Here is a 17,531-nt window from a genome sequence, read left to right as displayed (position 1 = left end):
TCCTTTTCTGCACCAGAAAGCCTGTCTGCTGCTTTCTCAATTCTATCTGCTGGATGAAAGTAATTCTCTTTCCATATCTTTAAACCAACACAGTATAAAAAAGGTCTTACTGCTGAACAAGTTTTTCATATAGAACACTTCTACCTTTTTATGCTAACGTGTCATAGCATCAGAGGTAATCAAAACCAACATAAAGCTGCCAAAAGCAGCAGCACATCTCAAGGGTTCTCCTGGTACCACCTTGTGGATTGGGACCTGCAGGAGGAACTTCAGTTGCCTCACCTACTTGGTACAAGGATGTTGCATGGCAGATAAAACTTGCTGCATTAGCAGCAGCACAAGGTGATTCTCAAAATAAAAACCTTTTAGCCTCCTAAATATGTTGTATGCAGTAGGTGTGTGTTTTAAATCTGACAATAAAATCCTGTTATCAGCTCGAATTCTCCTCTCGTCACACTAAGATTCTGCTGTAGATCTCTACAAAAGCACCAGAGGCATTTAGGAAGTTGTTAGGGAAGAAGTTTTAGGACGATGTGCACACATCAGGGTCTCCAGGCCATTGTTAGTTTTGGTCAACAGGAGCACTGAACTACAAGGGATCTTGTTCACTGGGCCCAGTTTTATTTTTTCAAAAAAATCATCAACCTGTCCATGAACCTGTTACAAATAATTGTGGGTTTTGTGCCCAGAGCTGCGTCCTGCTTGCAGTGCTCAACATCCATCCCAACAGCAGTGCTGACACGTGTCCAGACAGCTAATCCAGATCTGAATCATGGTTCACAGAAGGTGACTGCTAAGTTACTAGCATAACACATTTATCTTCCATAATTTACTCTTACGTGTGTCATAAGGGCTTATTTTCAGGCCTTCTAGGAAGGGTCTTGTTGCTTATTCTTAGCCAATAATCCTTGTAGAGTATCGGTATTTCAAGCTGTTCCTCACACAAGTATCTTCATGAGCAGCTGAAGCAGCTCTCTAATGAATTGTTATTGTAAAAGGACTTCACACTCTTTTTTCACAGCTTCTGTGCAAAGACATGTTATCTTACTGAATACTATTTTTATGGACCTGATTCTTTTTTAGACAGCAAGAAGATTACAATGAAAGCAAGGCCTCTGGAGCAACGGGGTGGCTGTTTAGTCAATGCCTGCTGTGGACGTTTGCCACAGTACCTCTGCTGGCTTAACACACAGGTGTCCAGACAAAAACCTGGCCAACTATTACTCTGTATTCTGTCAGGGGTTTTAGAGCTGTCACTCCTGTATCCTTTGATCAACAAGTCCTGTGCTCGGATGCCATCCAAAACATTGATCTGTCATGTGCTCACCTGCTCGGTTGCCTGTCGTGTGCAGAGCAATTTCAAAACATGCATTGGTGACAGAAGCCTAGACGACTTATTAACTGCACCGTGTTAAAAAGCACACACCCTAGTCACTAATTCCAGCAGCAATCTCCTCTCGTGTTGTCCAAACAACCTCCTAATAAGCAAAGGCTGATAAAAGACTTAGGAAACCCACACAGCTCTTTCACAGATGGACTTTGACAAAACCCCAAGTCGCAAAACACAAACTACCAATAGCTCTTCACTCTGCAGTGAAAAAAAATCTACACAGCAAATTGACTGAATGCAGCTGGATTTACTGTGGGATTTCAAATGGGAGGTCTGAACTACTTCTGATGTGGCACGTGTTGTGAGAACGGATGGACCCCAAACACTCCTGTGTACACGGCAGACAGGGCAGACACAGATGTATTTACATGGAGCAATGCGAGCTGCCCCTGGCATCTGTCCTGCTGCAGAAATCTTTGCAAGCACAAACAACCACGGTGAAAGACCAGCATCCTCATGGCCATTTACCACAGTCTTTTAGCCGAGATCACTAGCGAGACAGGCTGTTGGAGCTGCCAGTAATGGCCATTTTCATGATCTGACCATTTTGTGGCAAACAAAGCTAACTTGACAAACTGACTTTTGCTGTGCATGGTTAAAAATAATAAAGAAAAAGCAGGAATGGGCCTGGTTATTACTTCTGTTGTCCACTCAAGTCAACATCAGTACTCTCTGTCTTAACCTCGCATCATGTTTGCTCACAAAAACTCCACTGCAACTACAATGGACAGCAATGCTCAATTCCAGATACGTGCTAATGATATTAATGCATGTTTGTGGCCTCTAATGCTCACACAGGCTACCATACAACACTGATTTTTATTGGCATCAACTGTGTAAGAGAGAGGACAGCAGCAAACATTTCACAGTCAAAAACTTTAGGTTAAATTTGATTAGTTTCTTCCACTTCAGCTGCTTTGAAATGGCTCTGAGTTGTCCTGCGTACTGCAGCCAGTTTCAGACCCAACCGCGTGACACGAGGAACTCACAGAATCACAGAATTTCTAGGTTGGAAGAGACCTCAAGATCATCGAGTCCAACCTCTAACCTAACACTAACAGTCCCCACTAAACCATATCCCTAAGCTCTACATCTAAACGTCTTTTGAAGACTTCCAGGGATGGTGACTCCACCACCTCCCTGGGCAGCCCGTTCCAGTGCCTCACAACCCTTTCAGTAAAGAAATTCTTCCTAACATCTGACCTAAAACTCCCCTGGCGTAACTTTAGCCCATTCCCCCTCGTCCTGTCACCAGGCACATGGGAGAACAGGCCAACCCCCACCTCTCTACAGCCTCCTTTAATGTACTTATACAGAGCAATAAGGTCACCCCTGAGCCTCCTCTTCTCTAGGCTGAACAAGCCCAGCTCCATCAGCCGCTCCTCATAGGACTTGCTCTCCAGGCCCCTCACCAGCTTCGTCGCCCTTCTTTGGACCCGCTCAAGCACCTCGATGTCCTTCTTGTAGCGAGGGGCCCAAAACTGAACACAGTACTCGAGGTGCGGCCTCACCAGAGCCGAGTACAGGGGGACGATCACCTCCCTAGCCCTGCTGGTCACAGTGTTTCTGATACAAGCCAGGATGCCGTTGGCCTTCTTGGCCACCTGAGCACACTGCTGGCTCATATTCAGCCGACTGTCCACCATCACTCCCAGGTCCTTCTCTGCCTGGCAGCTCTCCAACCATTCCTCTCCCAGCCTGTAGTTCTGCTTGGGGTTATTGCGCCCCAGGTGCAGGACCCGGCACTTGGCCTTGTTGAACTTCATACAGTTGACCTCAGCCCATCGGTGCAGCCTATCCAGATCCTCCTGCAGAGCCTTCCTACCCTTGAGCAGATCGACACACGCACCTAGCTTGGTGTCATCTGCAAACTTACTGAGGGTGCACTCAATGCCATCATCCAGATCATTGATGAAGATGTTAAAGAGGACCGGCCCCAGCACCGAGCCCTGGGGGACGCCACTAGTGACTGGCCTCCAACTGGACTTGGCTCCATTCACCACAACTCTTTGGGCCCGGCTATCCAGCCAGTTTCTAACCCAACGAAGTTGGGTTAGAACCCAAACTAAGACACTCTGCAATATAGCTAAGGCTTCCCTGTCCCAGAAAATGGGATTTGTGGATGTCACAATGAGAAAAGATGACACAAATGCTTCAGGTTGCTTTCTACCCAGCCCAGGCTCCTCAATTCAGAATACCAGGTTTTCAGCCTTGTGGTGTCTCAGTGTCACATCTCCTTTTAAAGAGGTCTGAAGGCAAAGAGACGTGATCCAAATTGCCAGCATCACTCCAAACACTAGAGACCCTACCATGAGGAATAAATAACCTAAAATAAATAAACCTAAACTTACCATCTCAGTGACCTGATGAAAGTACATCCTGCCCCCATGCTAGTCTTCCCTATGTGTCAGCACCAGCTCTGCTCTAATTAGCCTCTTGAAGATACAAAGGCTTTTTTTTTTTTTTTTCTCATTATTTTTTTCCTCAGGGAGAGAGAAGAGGATTGACTTGTCTGTCAGATTAATTTCCTGGGCTGAAACAGTCCTAAGGCCAAACAGGAGATAGAGAGAGACCCGATTACATCTCTAGGTACACGCTAACTATCAGATCAGTTTGGCTGTGTGTCGTAAAACTTCACTCTCAACTCTACATCGTCTGTGCCCTGTTAGATGATTATTCCCAAAAGTAATTTGACTGACAAAGATCTCTAAAAACATATGAAGCATGAAACATTTCCGCTGCAGCTGGGGGTAAATAAGTTGGCTGGGTGGAGCTTTCCTTATCACATTTATTGGATTTGGTGATTCAGGTCTGAGGGTTTTTCACAACTGAGACAAGATATATAGAAATGTTTGCAGTCTTCCCAGAAAGAAAGAAATGGGAAAAAGAAGTGAGTCTGTCTCCTGGAAAACTGTCTGGCCTCTTGGTTTCTCATCTTCTACAAAAACATTTTAACACATGACCTTTAACAAAACAACTTTAAAGACTAGTGGTGATTATGGCAAGTGAGAAAGCATTAGGAACGTTGTATCTGCCATCCTTGTGGAGATGCTTTTTTCATGTTATTTTACTGGCTGCCAAGACGGATGAATAATAATGTTATACTAACTGTTTATTACAACTGATTGCAAGCAGATGAGAACAGCTGAGTCACAGAAATCTAACATGAAGAATTTGACAGAGCAGCCAGATGGAAATTCCCATGGAAAACCAGCCTCTGTAAGGTATTCCACCTCTGTTTTCCCAGCAGGGTATATGCAGCCCTTTTACCTTCTCCATGGCAGATGCTCCAGTAAAGACTGATCCCTGCAGGTGTTCCTTCACTTGTACAGCCTTCAGTAAGGTAAATACAGGGTGAGGTGGGTATTTCATAAGCACTTAGATGAGACTGTGGATTTCCTGTTGGAATTGCTGGTCCCCAGCTGAGAGAAAATGACCATAATTTGTTAGGGTGGGCAGAATCTGGCAGCCCCACAGAGGCAAGGCTGCCAGAGTTGCGTGCCTCCATGTCCAACCTGCTGCAAGGAACACGCACACACAAACACGTACAACAGTACCCATACACACACACATGCTCACTGAACACCCCTTGGTAAGTCCTGTACAATCCTGAAATGTTCAGCTCCTGCATCCCATAATGTGCCCCATACCTCCAAGCAGCAGTCTGTAAGGTGCTCCAGCACTGGTCCTTCTTGACGGGTTCTTCTCCCAGGCCACAGGGCTGAGGCTCTGCTGGGGCAGCTTGGAAACAGCCCTTCCTCACAGTCCTTAATTTGGGTTCCCACCTGCCCTTAGGATGGGCCTTGCTGGGCTGATGGCTCCCATGATGGGCCTGGGGCAGCCCACACAAGTGTTACTTGGACTCTCCCTGACTCTGCCTCTGTGTTCTGATGCTGGCAAGCTTTTGGCATATAACTTAACAGAGCTTATCACCACTTCTTCAGCAAGCACACAGGCCAGTACTGAATGAAACAAGGATAATCCGGAAATTCATGTAGCCTCTCTCTAAGGACTTACAGTATCACCTGGATTCAAAACAGACTTGCTCTTGGCCACTTATTTCCCCCCATTTTTCCCAGCATTACACATGACATTCCCACCAGACAACCTTGACATAAAGCCTGGATAAAGCCTGACAAAATCCCAAGGCATGTAGTAGCTAGGTACATTTACCTTGTAAAGATACATTTAAAATACAGGAAAACTAAATGGCAATTTGAATGCAGGCATCACCTAGGTGAATTCAGATGGGGATCTCAGTTTGATTCACTTGACTCCTAGACATTTGCACTGGACCTGTTGCTTCAGCTTTAACTTCTGAATTTTGTTTTCAGCTCCCACCTGAGCCACAAAACTTTCACATCCTCAGCTCCTAGGACACAAAATAGGATCTACAGTACAAATGAAGTTCTTTAGCCATTGCTGAAGGACAGCTGAGCTTGTGTGAGTACAGCTACCAGACACTCTGGTAGCTGTACTCACACAAACATACAAAATCTATAATGGAATTAAACTTCTTTTTTAAAACAACAAAAACATTTTTTCTTTCTGTATTTCTAGAAAATACAGTTCTTCCACGGACTCTAGTTCCTCTTACCAAACTCCAGACAAGTGAAGTTTCAGAACCCGGAACACTGAAACAAAAACACAGATTCATAGCTCCTGCTTTGCTCATTCAAATCATTTTTCTCATTTCCATGGGGAAAGTATTTGTATGTCTGTAGTAACAGCCAACAACACGTTCAGAAATGGCCTGTGTGATGAGACTGGTCTCAGAGTGTATGGTTTGCAGTGCTTCTCTTCCTCTCTGATTTTTGAGGAGAGGAGAGTTTTAATTCAGATGGCAATCTTCCTGTGGGTAAACAGATGTCCTCCAAGAAAGGCAGTTGCACAAAACATTGTGTAGAGACAATGTAACTTCCCCAGAGAACAATCATCTTCACTTGTGCCTAGATAAGAAGCACCAAGCCAACATGCCTGTGATCTCTAACCAAGGCCAAAATATTCATCCACAGTGAACACATCTCACTCCTTCACCACCTACAATCAACTCATCTGGAAGTGACTGTGGATGGTTTTTTCCTTGTTTCTTCTTCTGGGAGAAAAGGAAGTGTCTTCAGCTATTCCAATGACACCTAAAAGACTTTTAATTATTGCTCAATCTCCCACTGAAAATGTAATGTTTTTCACAACAGCCAAATAGGTCACAGATCATCTATGAAATCACAATGCAGGGAAGACAAAGGATGAATGGGGATGTGATTATTCACTCCAGTGTGTAAACAGAATACAAAACCAAAAACAAATAAACAAACAAAAAACTCCATTTAACAATGGATCAGATCCATTTCTGCCTCGCAACACTACGTTGTTTTTCTGTGTTGCTTTTGATTTAAGCCAATGTTGTTCCACTTAATGCAAGAGAGCTATGCATATATATGCCAAATTGAAGTTTTGTGTAGGTCTGAGATTTTCTCTACAAACCTTGAGCCAATGTGAAGGTGAAATGAATTGGCACATAATTCTGAATTGAGCCACCAAAACCATGGCCACATCAAAACTGCGTTCCTGATGGTGAGGTGTTTGGACCAGACCCTGGTCCCTCCTGCGTTACTAAATGGAGGTCTCTCCTAAATGCGATTTCTCCAGCTGTACCTAGACCCAGATCCAACTTGTTTTATTCCCATATGCCGCCTTGAATAAACGCACTTCAACACACTTAACTAATCTCTCACTACACACTTCCAGCCATGCATCAAGGTCTGTTTCAGTCCACTACTTACTTTTGTTCTGCTCAGTCAAGTCAATCAAGCCAGAAGCCTCTGACACTTTAACTTCAATTGAAAAAGACATGCTCCACTGCCTTGTTTTATCTCTCACTTTGTGTCAACATAAAAAAAAAAGTCAAAGCAGAGTAATATTTGTTACTGATTTAGACTGTGAGTTGTGACTTGTGTGTGTGTAGTGACGGTGTCCTGCAGTCTTTTGTGACAGATGCAGTTTCAGAACATACGGTTATTCCTCCAGCACAAGCTTCAGTAATCTTTTTATGACAATAAACTTCAGTTAGATGTTTTGATCTTCAAAACACTACATGGTAATTACAGGTTTGCTTAAATCATTTTGATACGTGCACAGACTTCAAGAAAATGTAAAGATATACGACAAAGGCAATGCCTCCAATTAAGTTTAGATCCCTTATATACTAGAAGCCATATGTCTGTGCTCAACTATACAAATACAGCATAGAGCTAGAGAAAAGAAATAACCCTTCCTTTAAAAAAATAAGAAGAGTGGAAAGATAAAGCAATTGAATGTCTCACTGATGGGTTTCTGTGGCATATCCATGCATTATACCTGCCATATCCTTCATTATTCTGTGTCCAGTCTTTCAATCACAAAACCATACTTACCACAGCTTCAATCATAACTTCTCTGAAGATCTCCCACTCTTAATAGTTTATGACAACACCACAATTATTACTACAGCATCACCATCAGCAGTAGCAAAACAAGGAGAATAACCACAGGAGCACTACCACATCAGTAGGTAGTATACCCGCTAAAGTCATCATGGAGCTTGCTAAAGAAACTGCTCATCCATAGCAATCTTTCAGCCGGTCACACTGTAACAGATCCTCCCAAGCATTACTTTTAGGAAAATATTTTATAATCCCAAGAGCATCCAGGAGTTCCTTTGCTATTCACATCAAAGGTTCTTGCACTTCGCCATTTTCCATATCCTCTTCGAAATATCCCTGCAATTACGCAGGCTGAACTAGATGAGGGCTCATCCCCTGGCTTTGTAAACTCTGTATGCTTCAGCAACCAGATTAGGTCAGTTCACATACAGATTTAGCAATCTTCAGAGATTCCCACAAGAGAGGAAAATCTGCTGGCTAAAATGCTCTGTAACTTCTGCTCATCTTAATACCCAACCTAGTCGTCCCACTCAATCTCCGTTGAGCTCCCATACTGCAATCACAGGAGCCAGCTAAGCGGGCTGACCGCTGGCTTCGTGGCACCTCCCTGGTGCATGTTCAGGAGCTGACACACCAAGCGAGCCCTCCCCTGCCAACCCGCAGTGCTCCACTTACGTAGCCTGGTCTCTGAACTGCCACCACAGCAGGATGAGGCTGCTGGGGTTAGCACAGCCTCAGGTAGTCCTGCTACCAGCTGGCCCACAACCTCGACACCCACAGAACTGCACTGGAATTGCAGTGGCCTTACGCTGGGAGACCCATTCCAGCGTTATTCTGGCTAGCATGGTCCCAAAAACAGGGCATTTTGCTACCAGCACAGGGAAATTCAGTCTCCCTGAGAGCTTATCGTCTTGGGAGGAGGCTTCAGAACAGAAGCTGCCTTCTCTGCACAGTAAAGAAGTCCTCTTCTTTACCTAAAAGAACACTTGATGGTGTCAAAAATTTAGTTTACGGTGTCAAAAATTTTGACTAAATTACGGATTTAGTCAAAATCTAGGCTCGTTCACCTGGTGGTAAAGTAGAAGAAAGCTCCTCTGAGCAGCAGATGATCACAGATACTGGGGAAAAAGGCATCTGCCCTAGGAGTTGTACACACTTCTTTTTGCCAACATTGTGATAGCAACAAATGCCCGAGTGAGTCGATGCTGTTGTGGCAACAACAGGATTCTTTTGCTAATAAAATTGAAGCCACTCCCCAAACAAAACAATTTGTCCTACAAAAAAAAAAATAAATCTGTTTTTAAATCGACGAAATTACATCTTGCTTAGTGCACATAACTGTTAGCTAGGGATGCGATCCTTTTTCAGACTGTTTTCCAACTTAATCATAAAAATAAAATTTCTCAGCATAAAGCAATTCTAGTAAGAATAAGAAGACTAAATGCCATTATCAAATGCTGATCTGCCCATGTCCACTGACTAACCATACTGATTCACTTACTCTTCTTTTAATGAAATGAAGTTAGAGTAGAAACGAGCAAGCCTTTGCAACTGAAAGCAACAGCAAACCTTGGCCAGAATCACAGTTGACAGAAACACAATTCCTACAAAATGAGTAATACCCAACATGTCACACGGGGGAAATAAATTCAGAGTCATGAAAAAGCTGCATGTGAACACGGAAAAGATGACCAAGAAACTGCAGGCTTACAGATCTGCACAACAGCAAGTAATGCTGACCACTTTGTCAGCATGACCATCTTGGTTCAGAGGAGCTTGCTGCAACTTTGGATTGCCTTGGCCTTGTACTCCAAAATCTCACACCCCGTTTGCCTTTTCCAAGGAATCAAAGCAAACTACTAGAACATGAACTTTCTGCGCAAAATGGGTGGATATTTTTCTCAGCCGTGTCTCAACGAAACAACTGATTTCAGGTTTCCCGTGTTGATTACAAAGGTCACAAAGAAGAATGTCACAGTGGTTATCTACGAGTTCCTCCAACAGACCTTCCAGCTATTCAGCAGAAACCTTCCCGAAGGTGCTTGGAGTACAAGCAATATCGAGAAATTCCAAAACGGAATTCATCATCAAATTGAAGAACTGGAGGCATGCGTGCTAGAAGAGATACAAAAAGCAAGAAACAGCTTTCAGACATGGATCCTAAAAAGCACAGGTCTCGGTGTGAAGAAGTACTTCCAAAAAATCTTCAACTTCCTAAAAGATAAGCAATACAGCCACTGTTCCTGGGAAGCCGTGCAAAGGGAACTTATATCATGCTTTATAATTTTTGACAGCCTTATGAAAACCACACATCAGAAACAGGTAACATCTTTTATACTTGGCTTCTTTGTGGGAATCTGGCAATTTTCCCATTTTGGTAGGCTTTAAATTCCTCAGTTCAAACATTTTTCAAATTGGTACTTGTTTACAAAAAGCATTCAGTGGTCTAAGTTAAGCAAGTAGAGTACTTCAGTGAATGTCGGTATGGATGTTGGGGTGGTTGGTATCACCACCTTCTGTTGAAGATGACCTTTTCAAAAAAGGTGTGGATAGTGCCTCTATGTATTCTCTCTCTGCACTGCAAAATATTTTGTGGTCTTCCCACAGGATATGCCAGTTGCTTTACAATCTGAAACTCTTGCATTTAGACACTGCATTGATTTTACTTCTCTAGTTACTTCTATGCAGAAAGAGGTCCAAGGTGCAGAGATGCATAAGATAGACAGACCTTCCTGGAGTCCTGTATGCTACAAAGATTTTAACTTACAAAACAGAAGAGAATATAGCATGACTCATCTGTCTGACATATTAATGTCAGAATATAACAACAAAGCTCTTTAAACTCAGAAGTAAAAAATAATGGTGCTTAGAGCTTCCAAGATCAAGAAGTCCATTTCCAGCCTTGATCCTTATCTTGCAAATAGACACATCCCTATGAGATACAGAACCCATCTTCCTCTACAGCATATTTAATAACTACAGCATGGCTTTTTACAATAAGTTGGTTGAAATTATTATAGACAACATCTCTCTCTTCTATCAGCTTTCAGTTCATAACCAGACAAGATTAATCTGAAAATACTTACAATACGGACATAGATCTAAAATTTATTCCACTCCCCTACCATCTTTGCTTCCTCTGAACAGGCAGAGCCAGGCCGTGCTTTAAATCAACATCTGTCTTCATCGGTTTAACTGCTTCCCAAAAGACCTTGAAAGCCTCGGGCCTCCATGCCATTCCCTACGTATGACAACATTTCTCGACATGGATTTTTCCCACTTCAGATTTCTAAGAATATCTGATTCCCAAAGTATGTTCACCATAATGGAACATGTTCAATCAGAATGCAAGAGCTAAAAAATACATCTGTGGCTATACGGGAACGAAAAAGAGGGAATATTCTAAAGACAGAAAGTTCAATATGCTGCTGCTATTACCTGAATCTCAACATTTTGCCTGAGACGTGAGGGGCTGGACAGCAACTGTCAACCAGTATCTTTCCCTTATTTAAATGAAAGATATATGTCAAAATCCATTCTCACTTCAAAAAAAAAAAAAAAAGTGTGTGGGGAAACTAAGAGAGTAGCTACAACTGCCTAATTTTATTTGTGTAAATTAGACATAGAACTACGGTGGTCAGGCCCACACCCATCACTCTCATGCACTCCTGTTTGATAGAAATAGGAAAAAGGGAATGGATTTCAGACTCCCACAAGTGTCTGCTCTCAATCACCAATGCAAAAGGTCAGCTCTTTCACCGGTTGTATAGGGAGCTTAATTAGGAATATTCGCAATGAGCTCATTAATCAATCTCTAAAGTGGAATCTCTCTTTTGCTAATTCAAGTACTTTGCAACTAAGTTGGGACCACAGATGCTTGAAGTTTTTTTGTTGCCATCAAGCATTCCATTCCAAATTTTTCTTAATTTTTGCATTTAATATATGGTTACTGTAGGCAATTCATATAGCCCAATTTTGGATAACCAACTAAGTAACTTGATGAATTGCAGCCCATGAACTTGAGTTTTCCCTGCACATAATACAAGATGATGCTACTCAATCCTGCACTTGGATTTCAGCCTCAGAAAGGCCAAGAGTCAGCACAGGGTACAGCAGATATGACATGACACAACCTTACACATCCTATTAGACTCCTTTAATTCTTTAAGGGATTAAAGGATATTTTGTGCAGGTAATGAGAGCCCATGAACAAAAGCTCATCCCTGGCCAATGCGGAAACATTAGCCTCCTTTATCTGCCCTTCTGGGGAAGAGCTTTCATTAATTTTAACCAGATATGCCTATTAACTCATGTGTGCTTTATTATCAGTTGTGACTGACATTTCAAGATGCAGTTTTATTTTGAAAAGGATGAACAGTGAGATTGTAAAGACACATACTTATTAGGTGATAGTTCGCGGTATCCAGGTAACCTTAACTCATTAGTGCCTGTTAATTGTAGGGAACAGGTGTTGAAGAAGTATCCACGCCAGCTTTCTGCAAACATCTTCGCTTTTACAAGTTAAAGTCAATTCTATCTTACAGAAGAAAAAAGTAACTATTATAGCTTATAGACAACACCATTTTCATATTTGCTGTTTGCAATTTAGTACTAACCCTCAATGAGGACACATATGCAACTTTCCATTCGTGTGCAAAGAGAAGACCATAGTTAATCTCAGGCTGTGTAATGATTATTTCAAGTCAAAGAGCTTTGAATCTCTATCTTTTCCTTCAAAGGATCATTTAGAAATGAAGTACCACACTTTACTAAGAAAAACCCTAGAGTTCTGTTGTTACATGTAACTTCTACAATTACTGTAACTGAAGACTCAAAGAATCAAAAATATATCTGTTTTGTTCAAATTGTCTTAAGTTGTGGGTTTTGATACCACTATAGATACACACCACTTCAATGCCTTCCTTTATCAAGCACTCTATTATCATGTCAGTGCCACTCCAGAATGGGACAAACAAAGGCATTTAATTGTGAAAGCAAAAATGGCGTTAAAACCACTGAGGGGTTGGAATTGGATGATCTTTAAGGTCCGTTCCAACCCAAACCATTCTAGGATTCTGTAAGATTCTCAGAATCCATAGAGAGATTTAAAGTCACTTAAAATTTCTTTTAAGGAAAAACCTAACTATGTTTCCAGATCCAGGAACTCGACAGTTTCCTGAATATTTTCTTCAGTAAAAGAAAAAAAAATGGTATGATTGTGTATTTTGCAGAGAAGCACTATCTGAAATGTTGACTACTAACTTTTGTGCCATGCAGTACTGGTCAATGAATGCTTGGGTCACTCTGAAATATAGACAGCTGTCTTATGGAGAAGACAAATTGCAGTTCTCCCAAGATTTATAGGTGGAGTAAGTTTTGTACGACTGAAGAGTGAGAAATAAATCAGGACTTCATTTCTTATAGCCCTCAGCCATGTTTCTTTGGTTTCAGACACAGAGTGATATTTGGTCGTGGGCTGTGTCAAGCCTCCCCCAGCTTTTTTACGTGTCTGTTGAGCATTCATTCCAATCCCTGATTTACAGACTGCATTCATCTGTCTGCCTGCATTTGTTTTAAAACATCAAAGCTGCTTAATTAAGATAGATATGTTTTTTTGTTTGTTTTGTTTGTTTTGTCTGTTTTTGTACTCACAAATGGTAATAAATTACAAGTTACAAAACAAGTTAAAGTTACAAAAAGAAAAATCAAAAACCAACCAACCTAAGTACACTGAGGAAAGACTCAGTTTTAAGTCCAAAGGGGCAATCTACTACCAAGTACCTGGATAACTGCACGTTACTAGCCAAGGAATTTGCCACAGACCTTCTGCGTTAAACACCTGTCTCTTATAGTAGCACGACCATACGGTCAACCTTGAAACAAAACCAGAAAATGCATTTTTTCTGATTGTAGTGGCGCAGAAAGAAAATGCCCTCAACAGCAAAAGAGGCAAATATTTTAAATCAGATCTGTTCACATTTTTTAGAGCAAAGTGATCTTGGAAGGTCTCTAATGGTTAGACTGGAGGGTTAGACTGGAGGGTCCCCTGCTCATAAGAAGCGTGTTCCCATGAAGATGTTTGATTAGGCTAAGTCACTCTTTATCTTTTCTGAGGAATATCAAACTAAAGTTATGGTTTACAAGCCAGAATGACCCTATTTAATATCCTTCTCCCATCCCCAACTTTTTAAATCCCACACTCTGGTCCTGTTCTAACATTTATTGAATCTTTTCCTCAGCTCAGCAGAAAAGAGAAAGTGAAATGTGGCAGCAAGACTTCTTAAGTACCACAGGGAGAAAAACCTTTCCCTCTGTTATTGTCTGATCTAAAATCCCTTAAATGACAGCCTCTCAGTCTCTCTCTGAAATATTTACTCTTAGACCTTCAGCCATTCCTGTCCTTCCTTTGTGACCATTTGACCTTTTCTTTCCTATTAATATGCTGATTACCCATCACCAAATAAAGGTACTGCAGTAGTACGCTGCAAATTTCCCCAGAAGTAAGTTTAAATGTACACCAGCTAGCATTAAGATTCCAGTTACATCCTACTCATCTCAGCTTCCTCTACCCGTCTTACCTGCACAGGCCCGAGTCCACTGCTCAGAGGAGGCTCACAAACTCATGTCTGTCCAAGGTACCTCTGAAACATCAATGATTTCCTAAAACAGAAAAATGAAAATAACGTTGTTTTTTTCTGTATTCTGAGAACTCAGTTTACCTGACTCATGGTAAAGATTAAATATTTAACAAAGAATTATACCACACGGTTTTCCTGTAACGTTTCTAAACAATTAGTACTCCAAATTACTCTGAGATCCACGTTTCCAGGGTACTCAGCCCTCTCTGCTTTTCTTAGTTTCTGTTCCAGAACACAAGTACCTTCCTCTGGGATCTTGAATGATGCTGAGTAGCTTGCTGGCAGCTGATAAAGAAACATTTATTGTGACAAAGTATCGGCAAAGGAGCTGAAGTGATTTGGTCCAGTCCCAAGTTTTACATTGCTCAGTAATCTGTTCTAAGCAGCAGGGGCTACTACAACAACACTGTAGCAAACAGTATTAAATCCTAATTCCTAGCTGCTTGGTGCCAAACAACACCATACTCTTCTGCATCCCCCTCTTTTTACTCTTTAGCACTTTCTGGAAGCCAGTATTGCTTGACTGCACCCTGCATACCTTGTGTTCCTCTTCTTTCTGTCCTGCCTGCTCTGAGATCTGCACACTGTCTCTGCTACAAAAAGCACAGTCTCTTCCTCTTTCATGCCAGGAACACTTTTACCTCCCTCCTCCCCAGAGAGGAGAAGGAAACAAAGGTTGGTCCACTCAGGAGAGTATGCAGATGGATAGGAAACTTAGGATAAGTTGCTTGACTATGGTGGGAGAGAGGGTAACAGGTTCTCCGCCTACGTCCTGAAGAGCACCTGGACTGTGAACTCCTCAGTTCAAGAACGTCCATAAGATTTTCTCCTTCCGTTCCTCTCTTTACAAGCAGTGACAGCACCCCTTGTTATAGATGAATTATACCTGTGCAAATTATCTCTCTGTCCTAGCTGAAACCAGGACAGTAAAAATGCAATTAAATGGCTTGAGGAATAAAAACAACCCTGTTGTCTGTATGAGAAATTACTGCAATCTGAGCAGGGGCAGGAAGGATCCTCAGCCACCATTAATCCCTCCGATAATCAAAGAGGCAACCAGTTCTTGCTCTGACTTGGTTCAGGACACACCCCAGCATCATTTGGAACATTTTGTTTATGAGTGCTGCCCACAACCAGCCTCAGAACAGGCTGATCTGACCACCAGGTTGGAGCACGAAGGCTTCTACGTCTTTGGATGCCATCTGGCAGTGCTCTTGCCAGAAGACAGGTAGATGGTTTGCAGGACCAACTGCAAGCAGGGCTCCCCAGGAGCCCCACTAACCAGGACCTCTCCATGCTTGAGCTGCAGCTCTTCAGCCAGCAGCGGGTACCTCTCGGGTTTGCTGGTCCTCGCACCAGCAATTCCTCACTTCTCCGCACCAAGCCCAGGGTAAGCCTCTGGGACACCAGCTGTCAGGTTATCACACCGTGATGATGCAAAGACGTGCGTGGAGATCTCAAAATCCGCCTCCCTCCAGTGCACGAGGAAGTTTTTACCACAAACCACTTCTCGAGGAGCAAACCAAGCACAAAGCCGGGCACACCGAGCCCGTCTCTCAACCACGCGGGTCCGCAGCACGGCTGCTCAACTCACCAACCTCGTCCCCAGCGTGAAGCCAAGCGCAGCCACCATGGCGTTAGCCCAAAAAAAAAAAAAGAAAAGAGAAACAGAGGTGAGCGGGGAGCCCCCAGCCCGCGGTGCCCGTCCACATGCCTCTCCTCTCACCTCTCCCTTGGCGGTGCGGGTGAGAGGGTCGGGAGGGCGACGCCAGGCTGGGGTTTTCCAAACCTGCCTGGGTTTCAAGCAGGGTGCCTGAGACACCCAGACAGCCCGCAAAGCCCAAGCAGCAGGTCTGCGGGACCAGCTCCTCGCCGAGCAAACCCCGCACAGCCCTGCGGGGTGCCGGGGCTGCCGAGCACAGCACCCCCCAAAACCCAGCGGGCACGCACGGAGCTCGCAGCCAAACCCGGCCCGGAGGAGAAGGGGAAGCTGGGGTCCGGCAGAGGGAGTGCGTGTGTGTGTGTGGGAGTTGGGGGGGCACCTCCACTTGGGCTAAAAACAGGGGAAATCGGGCTGGGGGGGGTGGGGAGGCGCCCGCTGCCGCCGCCGAGGGAAGTTCGTCCCCCAGCCCGGCACCCACCCGCCGCCGCCCCTGTCTTACCTCCGCCTCTCCGCCGCCCGCTCGGGTGTCTGCCCCGCCACACAGCCGAGGTGGAGGCGAGGAGGCGGCTCCCCCGGCCCCACAAGCCCGGCTGGGTTCGGCACGGCACGGCCCTGGCACGGCCCCGGCACGGCTTGGTTCGGCTCGGCCGCCCCCTGTCGGGCTGTGGGGCGGCCGCGCGGTCGCCGAAATGGCGGCGCTTCCCTGAGGGGAGCCCTGAGGGAAGCCCCGCTGCACCGCCCGCCTCCCCCTGGGGATCTCGCCCCTTCCCGGGGGACTTGGGTCAGTAATTAGGCAGGGAGGTGCCCAAAAACTACCCCCGGGGCTCGTCGTAGCCCTGGAGGGGTCAGTGTGCGGCGCACAGTGTGCCCAGGGCAGCGCAGAGTCTGGGACACCACACGAGCCCCTCTTCCCTCGAGGTAGCAGGGTGTGATAAATCATGGTGTGCCCACCGTCGTTTTGGGGTTATCTGGTCCGTGGAGTCTGTGGGACTCTGCTGGTCCCATTGTACAGCTAAATACACTTTTGCAAGGCCCCTAACCCAAAATAAAACGGCACCTCAGGCTGGTTTGGCACTCTCGTTACTGTTATCTCACATTACCACATAGGAAACCGAAGATAGTAAAATAAGTGTACAAAAAAGTTTGTGGGATTAGATTCCTAAAAAGTAGAGAAGCGAAAAGAAAATGCTCTACTCAGAAGTTCCTAAAATATTTGGAAAGACTTTTTGACAAGCCAGGTCAAAACCCAAACAACTTTGGCTAATGGAGAAGACCGAGTAAAACTATTTTCAAGCAAGTAACCTGTTAAAAATAACTGAACCACCTGCACAAGCTATGGTCTTCCCATTGTCCCAATATTCACAAAGTTTAAAACTTGGATCCTGCTAAACCCTATGGAGAAGGATGTTTTAGAAATG

The 17,531-nt window shown here is 44.0% G+C and overlaps 1 protein-coding gene across 13 annotated transcripts in view; it reads right to left on the bottom strand.

The window, feature by feature from the left end:
- MOB3B (MOB kinase activator 3B) overlaps positions 1–16,803 on the bottom strand; it is a 100,479-nt gene extending 83,676 nt beyond the window's left edge. For 6 of the 13 annotated variants that reach the window (XM_038170612.2, XM_038170614.2, XM_038170613.2 and 3 more), the window contains exons 1-2: positions 16,613–16,803; positions 14,391–14,472 (exon numbers count right to left, since the gene is read on the bottom strand). The gene's annotated coding sequence lies outside the window, so the exon portion shown is untranslated. Of the gene's footprint in view, positions 1–14,390; positions 14,473–16,044; positions 16,147–16,176; positions 16,535–16,612 lie in introns of those variants that run through there. The other 7 variants (XM_072031050.1, XM_072031051.1, XM_072031048.1 and 4 more) reach the window with 4 other exon arrangements.
- Positions 16,804–17,531: the final 728 nt, after the last annotated feature.

The sequence above is a fragment of the Anas platyrhynchos genome, chromosome Z (genome assembly GCF_047663525.1).
Source record: "Anas platyrhynchos isolate ZD024472 breed Pekin duck chromosome Z, IASCAAS_PekinDuck_T2T, whole genome shotgun sequence".
NCBI lineage: Eukaryota > Metazoa > Chordata > Aves > Anseriformes > Anatidae > Anas > Anas platyrhynchos.
The sequence above is the reverse complement of the archived record's forward strand: the minus strand, read 5'-3'. Positions and strand labels throughout refer to the sequence as shown.